This window comes from Frieseomelitta varia, unplaced genomic scaffold, assembly GCF_011392965.1.
Source record: "Frieseomelitta varia isolate USP_RPSP 00005682 unplaced genomic scaffold, Fvar_1.2 scaffold_462, whole genome shotgun sequence".
In the NCBI taxonomy this organism is placed as follows: domain Eukaryota; kingdom Metazoa; phylum Arthropoda; class Insecta; order Hymenoptera; family Apidae; genus Frieseomelitta; species Frieseomelitta varia.
The window spans coordinates 1,645,837-1,657,779 of NW_025110215.1; the positions used below are offsets into that span (position 1 = coordinate 1,645,837).

Consider the following 11,943-nt stretch of genomic DNA (forward strand, 5'->3'; position numbering starts at 1 on the left):
TGAAACTTTTACCAAAATAAAAACTTTCTAGTAACCGTAAATGTATACGATACAAATCACAGTTTTTATTGAATGCCATGATCTTTCATACTGCTTACGATTTGTAAAACTTTCACAGAACTTATCGTACCATCAAAAAGAATTAGGTTAGGTAGGAATTAAATACATATTTGTATCCGCGGTATGGAAAGAAACAAACGCGCAATAGATGAAAAGGTCAATGAAAGTATGACACTATCGATGAACAAGCTATGAGCGTGCTATAGTAGATACGTATCTACTTCCAAAACACTTACTTCCACTTATTATTCGAATATTCAACTATTTATCCTCTTTCTTCAAAAGTTGACTTGCGATATATCGATTTGTTGACTTGACACGAAAGTGTCATACGTAGATAAAAACATGGCGTCAGATGCGATATGCTTTATATGCGGTATCTTTATTTATACTAAACAATACAATAAAAATTCCAATAAAATACTGATTGAGAATACTCCAATATTGAATAAAATAATTTTATACTTACTTTGATATCCCACTCTACATTAATTCATTCTTACCTCTTTAAACTCGAGAACCGTCTTCTTAAAAATTGTAAAAATTACATAACCTACAGTTGTGCAACAGCGAAAGGATAATTGCCTCAATTAGTAATTACAAAAGTCACAGCCGACTTGTCATTAACAAAAGACTGCCATTGAAATGAAGCACAAACATGTTTGTTGAGATTCACTAATCCTAAAAAAACGTCAAAAAACGTCGTTAAAATACGCGCGTAACCGTCAAAATCGGGAACGTAGAAATACTAAAAAAAGAAAGAGAGAACAACACATACATTTCCAAGTCCATTCTCTTGGTAGAAAATCGTGGATAGGAACGTGTACACATGTAATAAACACATAATAGCAACTGTACGGTGAAGTGCGTGTGTACGTAGGTTAGGCACGAAAGTACGAAAGTAGGTACACCGTGGACGATATCAAACGGCGCTATCGGGGGATCGGGGCGTTCGGGCGATCTCGGCTGCTGCCGATGTCTCACGAAGTGGGCCGAAAGCAAAGCGCGCGGCAGACGGTTCTCGCGCGTCGAGCTATCTGGTTGGCACTCACGTCGAGTCGGATACTTATATTCGAATTGACGTCGCACGTCTCTCGTTCTTACCTCGTTTCATCCTCGTGATTTACACACGCGCTCGCGTCAGTTTCGTTGTAGAGTTTTGTGCAACGTCCGGTTCGAACCCGCCGCTCGAATCACCAGCAGTTCGTTTCTAAAGGAAGTTTAGACAGTGCTTTTTTTTTGTGATGTGTATGGAATCAACGAGCCATTTCAAGATGACGATCGTCTGGGTCTGCCTCATCGGCCTGTTGTGTACTACGGCTGTTAAAGGTGCGACAAAAGTAACATCTGTATTTTCCTTCTCTATCTTTTACGCTTCCCACGTAAGTTTGCGAAATCTGTAATCGCGTGCTTGCCCCGACTGCTGGGGCAACATCATAGTGACGTACGTGTAACGGTTTTTTGACCATGACAGTAGCGCACGATTCTAGCGGCCATTTTTTCCAATCGATCTATCGAACGGTTTGAAATCTCGCTTTGTTGAAATGGCGTGCAAGAAATGGCGATGATTCTTATTTAAAAGCCATGTTCACGTGGAACGTACCGCAAAATACGATGAAACGGAGTACAGTCGTTGCCACGGTAAGAAGTAATAAATCGATGGAATTTCAAAATTAGTTCATAGAGACGCCATATAATCGACGATGAAATATGACGGATTGATATTGACGGGTAAATGTTGTATAATGTTAATGATGAGTCTATTGATCACGAACGTGGCCGATCCTTGTTGAAATCATGGTCGATTAGTCAGCGAGACAGACTGCTGCCAGACTGATATTTGGTTTCGTCACATCGCGCTGGAAAATACGATTAACCAAATTATAACCAGTACGTAATGATGAATTATAGCTGAGAAAGTGTTGCAGAAGCGTATATTTCAACGTTCGTTAGCTTCTCCGGTCTGGTTGGCGATAATTTGTACGATCATTGTTAAGGTCAAACGATGGTCAACAAGATCACGGTCGTATTAATAGTAAAGTAAACGTGAATGAAAACGCTATCGGCCCACTGAAATACGTAGCTTAGAAAGTCGAAAGTTATTCGGGTCCTTCTTGAAATGTTCTGCTTGAAAGGCCGTAAAAGAAGTGACTGTCTTCCTTCTTGTAACTTCGACACGTTCGTAACTGATAACATATCTTGGGATTACTTTCTAAAATAGATCGTACTCTTCAGGAATGAAGGGAAGAGATTGAGAAATTGGAGATTCGAAGAAATTATTGAGCACTTATCTAAACGAGGGGAACGTCGTGTGTGAATTATTATATCGCGGTAATGGAAGATTTATCATCGATGATGCACTACTTCACACATCCGTAATCTTCCCGTGATAACGACATCGGCCTTCTAAATTTACCTACTATTGAATGTTTTTGTTGTTAGAATTTCTTTATCCGTATAACCAGGAACCATGGTACGGTGTTGTAAACTTGTGATCTGTAGCGTAGATATTTTTTCTGTACTTCTGTATGTTTACTGTATTTCTCCCGATGTGATTTACGACTCGCTTTAACATTCTTTTTGTTTTTAGTTTTAGTCATAACCTTCATGTCCCTTACAAATTTACTTTTCCACTCGTTCGTACTCATTCAACTGCGATCGATACGCGATAACTCCGTATGAAATATTTGCGTTACAATCATCGTCGATAAAATTTTTTGTCGTTTTTACTAAATATATATGATGTAATTGTGACGCGTTTATCGTGCTCTTCTCGAACATCGTTACGTCCAATGATCTCGAAACTGTCGAAACCGGTTGTTTCAATACATGGACGTCGCAGGACAAGCTGCACCGGCAATGGGAATTTCTATATAAACTTTTCAATGAAAACTTTTGTTACTACGAAGAAGCTTGTTATCCTGGTTAGGGCGTGACGCTCAGGGTCAGGACATTTTCCCTTGATGGTTTATAAATTTTCTAGTGGTCGGATGGTATCTTGTTTGAATTCGATTACCATGCAAAATAGACCACCCCCGCCTGCTTTTCCCGCGGTTATATTATTTTTCTCGATGTCAGTATAAAGTAAAACGAAACGGATACTTTCCCTGGAAGTGGGTATAAAACGTAGCGAGCGTTTGGTATTTATCGATCTAGGGTTATGAATAACGCTCGGTATCAAGCAACACCGAGCTTTAGTTGTTCATCGTAACAGAACGACTCGAATAAAAGTAGCCGCTCATTGCTCGAGCTGTCTCTAATAATTCTTGCTTATATAATTCAAGGATATTGTTGCGATTACTACAATGCATTTAACATTTATGAATAATTTCATTGAATAACATTGTTATTTCGGCATTAAGTTTTCCTTCCTCCTTTTTATATTCTTCCTTTTAAGAAACATTTCACCGTGGCTTCGCCGTTTTTCGAAGCATTGGATTAAATCAGTCACTCAATAAAGCTAATAGAGATAGAGGAGGTGGAGAAAGTCGTGTACTAATTAATACACTGTTATCATAATTACTCTCTATGAAGTTTATTATCAGTAAGTAAGAGCAGGAAACACGGGACGAAAGTTTCGCGTGACGAAGTATTTGTTTAATAAATCCGGTCACTACGACAGCGACGAGGACATATCTTTAGCGGAAAAACGTTTTCTCTCGCGTCAGACCCCAGCGAAACAAAAACGATCGAAAATTAATTACCTGACGCGTGGAAAGTCAAGGTGGAAATTATCCGCCTTGGCGAATTATAATCTTGGCCACGTGCATGGCATCGTGGAACGCGTCGAGGGATACGCCTCGTATACACGGAAAGTTTAAGGTCACATTTACACGAAATGCCTTTCCCTCTGTGCGACTCGAACTTAACTCGTGCTTACCTTGAGCTGTAAAGAAAGGTCGATGCAAATGACGCAATCGAAAATGCTAAAGATAGTTTTCCGCTCTTATTCACGAGCAGTGCAGATCCCGTAGAATTCCGTTTCGATATGTAAAATCGGATTTGTTTCCTTTGTTTTTCAAAATCAGATTTTACACGTTTTTTTTTTTTTTAAACGATCTGTATAAATCGTTGAGCTTCACGAAATCTTGTTTGTTGGCTGAATATCTGAGCGTCTAAAGTACCGGAAACCACAATAGCCACGATGCAAATTATTCCATCTGCGTCCACATTCTCGATTCTTTCACGATACGACCACATTTTCTTGCAAGAAAAATGCATCTCGATTCTAAGAGTCAGTGAGTCAACGTTGATCGATGAGTCGAATCATCGGTCCAAGGATAAAGTTCTGCAGAGCATTTATCTTTTACGTCGAACTGCCACACGTTCATAACGAATATCTGATTTAATATATACGATATATGTACAGATCGTTTCAAGGTTTAGATAATCCAGTTTCGTAGCCCACACATACCAATAGCAGAGATAGTTAATCGGCCAGAGACCTCATCGCTCTTCTGAGTAATTTCAACGAAAATTACCGAGTCAAAGAAGCAGATTTTATCTAGACAATGAGCCTGCGAATTGAGCGGAAAATAATAATGTTACTATGCTATTTACGTTATTTTGAAAATCGAAAATCACACGTAAAAAATAGAAGCAGAGTTTGTTAGAAAATCAATATATAATTAAATATATATTCAATATATAATTAAATATATATTCAATAGGTATAACATTATGTACAATATATCGATAAATTCCGAAAACCACCTTATCTAATTTTAAAAGCACGGTTATTATTGATGTGCTGATAACGGCTTCGGAGCAGCTAAAAATATGGTTCACTAGTGTAACGTATAATCTGCTTCATGATAACAAAGAATTTGTCGGTTTAATTAATATCGTGCATATAACTATGCGGTATTCTGCTATATAGTGAAATTTATTTCAGAAGAACGTAGGGTATGTCGTTCGGAGTAGAACAAATGACGACCTAATTGCTACGCTTCTGATGAAACTAGAGAGAGAGAGAAAGAGAGAGAGAGAGAGAGAGAGAGAGAGACTCTACGTACCACACATTCTTTTATACTTATAATATATACAATTTCTGTCGCATGGAAGTTTCATGTTATTTGATTTTTCAGTTTCCACAGACATTCATTCCTTTAGATTTTGTTTCAGTTTCAAATGGAATATTAAACGAAACACAATAAAAAAGATTTTGCTCTTTCATTTACTGTTTTACGGCAAGATTCTACGGAATGAATATTTTTACTTCTCACTTCATTACGCTATGAGTAATGGCAAAATTTGAATAAATAAATACATAAAATGGTAGATAAATACTCCGGCAAATAGAATTTCGTAACCAGTGTCAATACGAGCAACAAATAGTAGAGGAAATACGTAACAAGTTTCCTGATGATTCGTCTTACTTCGCGATAAAGTGATTCATCTAGTAGACACGTTTGCAGGAATCCGTGCTCACGTATTACATTCGCAACACAGCGTGTCATTAAATGCTTAGCTCGTTTAACTATCCTACTTATCATAACCTCCGCCGTTGAAGCTTAACCGAAAAACCTCGTTTCTTGACGACGAACGATCGCTATTTACATTTACATTTCTTTAAATTGGAATTTTACTTGAATCGTTTCCATAATAACACGCATAGATTTCTTTCACGATCCACAGTTTATTTATTTGGGTAACCATCAGACAATCGAACGGTACGTAAATTAACTGTAGCTTGCGTAAAAGCACGTAACATTTCGTTACACGTACGACCTACTCTCTAACGGTCATTGGCACGGTTCTCTTCTTCGACGAATCGTTCTCCCTCGGCCGAATTAAACAAAGGACCGGTGGGCCAAAAGGAAATGGCTATGTTACAAACGACCTACGCTGAAGGCTCGAAGCAGCCATAAAGACTCAAACGGTCAGAATCGTACGGACCGAAAGTCATTTAGATGCGGTGGAAAGAAGGTGAAACGCCCCGTGAAGAAAAGTTACGTGACAGGTGCGTTCTCCATTCCTGCGTGCGCGGACGTGCGTGTTGTCTAACACACGTTCACTCGCCGTAGGTGCAAGCGGAGAACTATATATACGCCTATGACGACCAACAGGTTCTCCTTGGAACAGGTTTCGGTACCTATTTTCGGCCCTTCTCCGTTGTCTAAACTCCTCAAATTACGCTCAACCAAGCCACTCTCTTACCACGATCGCTCGTTCTTTTCCCTAACTCTCGACAGGCAAATCTCGTGCGTAATTAAAAGATTATGGCGTTTCTTACGTATTTTGATCCCAGTAATTCCAACAATACGTGGTTGAATACATTGTTCGATATTAAGCAATTTACTTTTTTGGAGTATCATTGTCAACATGGAGTTAGTTATTCGCGAGTTTAATTTGATTATTTAATCGCGAGCGAGAATATAAGCATGCAAACAGTGTTTATTGGTTGGGTTCCTTCAATCTGTCGACGTTTTCAATAGACTTAATTAAGTTTTCGCGATGAATTTGCTTTCAATTGAGCCACGTTAACGCGGTTACGTATAATTGCGCGCGCGTCGTGTTAAAATACGTCGTTCGAACGACGATTACGTACGACAAAGACGTTATGATAAAGACATTCGTACAGTTTGTACGAGTGGACTGTTTAAGTGGAGCGTTTGAGTGACGTATGCGATCGCGTACGCGCGTTTCCACGCACCTATGCACTCGCATGCAAAGCGAGATGATCGTGTGCGGATCTGTAATGCGTATTTCATACAGTAGAGGCCCGTGGTCAAAAGCGTTTTCTAAAGCGGCTGAACCGTTAAGCCGCCACGAAAATACGTATGCGTGTCGAATGGTGTTCAGCGACGCATAATTAATGAAAATCGAGATTCATGGTAATACGCTTCTATAGCCGATGCTGTTATTGCCGTTGTCGGTTTGTCGTCTGTGAGTTGACGATTTCACCATTTACATCCTTTGATCGGAACGGGAAATCATTTCGTGAAACGATGATTCAGGTAAAAAAAAAAAAAAAAAAAAAAAAAAAAAAGTATTCAGTATTGAAAATTTATCAAACGAGACGTCGTATTTCGCTAAGAGAACCAAAATATTCCACTACAGCACAGCGAATATTTTAGGTTACAGTGAATTGAAAGTTATTTCCTCGGTTGCGAATGATATAAACCTTTGATACCGTATCTTTTAATCTATACTGCATCTATCGATGTATAGTTACACCGCGCAACTATCCAGTTCTGGCACAGTAAACTGTACAGAACTATCCCAGCTCTACTATTCACCTACTTTCCGATCGATTCAAGTTAAATTTCAATTGCCGCCGATACGTACTGTTATCGTGCTCGATATACTTCGGCGGACTCTGATTCTCTCTGATAGGCCGCTCACGGTAGGTAAATAATTAGAACTAACGGAAGCAAATTGGCTGCTTAATCGATTCAAATTCGCAGCGGTCAAAGAACATACAGCGGGTTAACTTAACAGCGTCAAATATTACGCGCGAGTCTCGGTTAATCGGCGAACGAATGAAAGGAGGATATTGACCCGATCCTAAAGAGCACATGGTCGCGGAAAAGGGACCTCGTAAAGTGCACGCGAACCAAACGCTCCGCAGCCTCTCGCAACTTTCCCTCCCGATAGTTACGCAATAGAGCTCATTGTACGCAGCTCCGTTAACTGTCTGTTCAGTTTCTCGCTACACCGATGATACCCTTTCCAAGTTTTACAATTTCCAGACATTATTTGCGAGAAGTCGAAGTACGATCAATGTATTTACTCGTTTGTCGATTGCGAAACATTTCAATGCAGAAACAGGACGATACTTCTTTCCTCTACTTTACGTACGATCGAAATAAGTGATTCGACGTGTTTTCTAGGTAATTAATTAAACTCTGCTGTCTGAATGGTTTAATTAATTTAATTAATGGCTGAACATCGAAAGTTTTACGAAAGAATTCCGTGCCACTTATAACAGCAGCATGATTTTTCGCAATAGTATTGAGTCGATTGAGTTTCCTTGCAACGAGTGCAATCATGAACGTGAACCGCTCCCCGCCGCACGTACATAGGCAGCTTGCCAAGTTTCCCTTTGATCAGGGATTTTATGGACGCCCCGCGAATCTTTTCAATCCGCGCGCCAAGGTTGTCGCGCGAATACGCACAATCATTATCAATATCCAATAATCATAGTGGGACGAGTCTCGCTGGAACTCATTGATTTTTTTCCGTGGACTTTCATCTCTCACGTGCTCGAAGAGATTTCCATAAAAATTCGTGCGCGGTAATAACCAGCCCACGTAGATTACTTGCAAAACAATGTACGGCGTGTAAAATCAGCAATTTTGAAAATTTGGAGGAGGAAAATAGATATGCAGTTAGCGGTGTATTGAAAACGAGATGGTCGACGTTGGGCTAGATTCAACGGTATTTGTTTTAAAGAATCTTTGGCGAAAAAAAAAATATATATCTATATATATGTGTGTGTGTGTGTGTGTGTATCGGCCGTGTTCTATCTGAATTGCAAATGCAATTCGAATTCAACGTTTTCTTTTTACAGCGTGCGTGTACCTCTCTTTCCTCTCCCTCTCGTCGAGTTCGCGAGTTCGTTCGTAACGAGTCTTGTTCTGACTTCACATTTTTCGCGATAGCATCGCTCGTTTGAAACGCAATTAAATCCGGCGTAATCCGCGTTGTCGCGTGGATCTACCCGCGTTTCGAAAAGAAAAAAAAAAAAAAAAAAAAAAACGGCTCGTGGTTCACGAGCAAGGAAGGAAGTGACTTACACGTGTAGATACGAAGAACGTGCGTCCTGTTTCGAGAAAAATCAACTCGCAGTCGAGTCGCCGGTGTGTATCGTTATCTGAACGTTGTACGCACGACTTGCCGGTGCCTTTCATGCACGTCACTTCTCGCGAGTGTGTGGTAACGGTGGTGCTTACGACAGACGTGCACGTGTCGCGTGTTAGCGTAAACCATGTAACTGTTATGGGTAGAGACGCGATGGGTTTACCCGGTGAATTCGCGTGGTTCTCGGCTACGAGACTTGCGTAAACCCAAGAGGGACGAGCCACCGAGAGGTTCGGAGTCGGCTTCCGCCTGGTAATGCTGGAAAATACGATTTCCGAGCGGCGCACGTTTATATTGTAAATCTACATGGGGAATCTGTAGGCCTTCCGCGCGTTTATCACCGTGGAATTTATTTTTCTTGGAACGAGGTCGAGGCCTATTGTTCCCGGGAAAAAGTTTCAAGCTCTGGCCAAGCCTGGCGCGTCGGTGCCGTGAATAGCCCGCTCGTTGATGAACTGGCCCTCGCTTCGATAGTTCCTACGTTACGCCCATAGTTTTCAATTGAATCTATTCACGTCAGCAATCTATCCACAGGCTGCATGAAATATCTATTCGATAACGGAGAATTCGGAGGAGCAGCAATAAGCAAGGTCGGATCAGCGAGCGCGGTTCCGACTTTATTAAACAGCGAAACCAGCCATTGTTTGACTCCTCGTGTGGCAATTGTCGTTGATCAAAGAGTCGACCGGTAGAGGGGGAAAAAAAAAGCGAAAGGAAACGAAGAGGAAGAAACAATTGCGCGATGCGACAGTGACCGCGGAGAGTCGCCGGCTGTTAATTAGTACGACCGACTAATGGCCGTTAATCGCGTTTAATTCGATACAGTGTGCCCGGAGAGTTTGCGCGAGCGATTCGCTTATCCGTTGTAAGAAGCCCTCCATGAAGTGTTCCACGATCGCTCGAGAGACAAACGTAAGCGAGCCTTTTTTCGCGACGAGGTGGCGCGTGTAAGAGTTGTACACCCGGTATGTGGACACGGCTACGTGGACATATGTAGCCGACAGAAGGGGAACAGCGTGCCTGCAGACTTACAGATCGGTTCACTGTTATATTCCTCGCGACTAGAGTTCGCGGGAATTGGAATCGACCGGTGCCTCGTATATCAGTATCATTTTTCCGACAGAAAATCGATCAGCCAGCTGCCGCAGGAAATCGCAAAATATGCCTGGCATAATTTAGCAGCTAACGTATAGGGGAAGGATTACCTTTACGGCCTGATGCTGAAGTTTCTTTTACTGTATGATCGAACCTTTCTATTTATTTTGATTGGAGGGGTAAACGCAGAAATATGAATTCACGCGCGAGTATCGGCTCGGCGTTACGGATCGATCCGATATGGGAACCCGTGCATTTTTCATTTCGACTCTGTAGCACCGCGCGCGGAATAAAAATGTGCATCTTCGTCGCCGTCTGCCGGCAACGTCCGCGTTTGATAGAGTCGCCGCCTAGTTTCGTCAGCCAAGTTCAAAGTGTCGCTGTATTTCTGAGGCAACGAGCCTCATTATCGCGACAGGATCAGGGTCAATTCCGTCGTTTCGGTTCAGCGACTGCTTTCGACGGTCCACACCCTAGTTGCATCTGATAAATTAGCACCGTTATGTCGTTAGCCGGCTCGCCGGCCCAACAGTCCGAGGAAAGTTCCTGACGGCCAGGCGAAAAGAAGGCCGAAAGAAAAGAGAGAAGCTGAAAGAACAACCGAGTATTGTCGCTTCTCTGTCTGCCGGAACGAGCAAGGTGGCTCTCCCGCGTGCCATGGCACGATGAAAGTCATGACTCGGCTCTTTCTTCCACTCTGATACTTCCTCGTTTGGCGCTGTGACGAAACCTCGATGAGAGTCGGTTTCGAACTTGCCCTGTCTCTTTCCGAACGTTGTCGTAATTGCCTTTTCTCGTTTTACGATTCCGCGTTACGTTTCCTTTCGACGTGCTTGAACGAGTTCCCTCGTATTAATTTTATCGTTCCCGTTTCGACGGTGTTCCACGTTTAACTTTGACGCGGATCAGCGCTTACGTGTGAAATAATTCTACTAAAGAAGAACGACAGACGTTGCCAGGACATCCTAGTTTCATACTTTCCCACCTGTAGGCGCGACTTTTTTACATTTATTTTTGCAGATGAAACATCCGCGCCTGTCCCAATTGTTAAAACAACGACTGCATTTTTGCAATTGTACACGACGCAATTTACATTTGAGAATTCCTACAAACGAGCTGTACGATCGTGTTTTCAGTCATTTTCATTATAAATTGTAATTATGTTAATTAATGTGGTTTGTTATTACATAGAGCGTAGCTCACGGTTTATAACGCTCGTGCAATCGTACGCGTTTGTTCCACGGCCGAAAAGACCACGATCGTAATTAGCAAAAATCCTGGCAGCCGCGTATCAATCGCGATGAATATTAAATTTTGTAATTATCCGAGTACTTTATCATGCAATTAGAAATACGGCGTGTGGCAAAGCGATCAATTGACGATGCGAATGTTCGCGGGCCACCGTATCGATTGCGTAATTTCCAGCTAGAATTTTCCACGCTGTTGATTTCGTGTCATGGCGAGCCTCCGCGCGTCGCAACATCTTTGTAATTTCTGTCGGGACAAGAGACAGCGGGAAAATTGAAACGAAAATTGATCGCGTCGTTCCATTATTCGATGATGCTTCTTATTTTTCGTTTCGTCCGCTCGTGCAAAACTCTCTGCGCCGCCGGTTCGATGTAATTTCTCCGCGACTCTCTCTCTCTCTCTTTCTTTCTTTCTTTCTTTCTCTTTACCGCCTGATTCGTTGTCGTTTTTCAATTTCTTCTTCGATACAGCGGATCGCATTATTCTCGTTAATCTACGTTTCGCGTGCTGGAATTACGTGCCCGTAGCTCCAATAATTTTTTTACATTCGAAGCGTTTTACAATTTCAACGGAGTTTTGCGAAGCAAAATGAAAATTGTTTCTCGATGTACGCGGATGGATTTCCGTGTTGTTCCCCCGGCGCACGAACGCGTCTCTCCACTACCGGATGTGCGTTCCGTGAGCAAAATTACCGACGCGGCTCACGCGTTCCATCACGAGCCAGTTGTTCTCAAG

The 11,943-nt window shown here is 41.8% G+C and overlaps 1 long non-coding RNA gene across 1 annotated transcript; it reads right to left on the bottom strand.

The window, feature by feature from the left end:
- Nucleotides 1-12: 12 nt before the first annotated feature.
- On the bottom strand, nt 13-1,108 carry LOC122532657. Its single transcript, XR_006307549.1, has 3 exons — nt 839-1,108; nt 564-741; nt 13-451 (listed from the first exon to the last, which is right to left on the bottom strand). It is a non-coding gene; the product is annotated as an uncharacterized LOC122532657 (long non-coding RNA).
- Nucleotides 1,109-11,943: the final 10,835 nt, after the last annotated feature.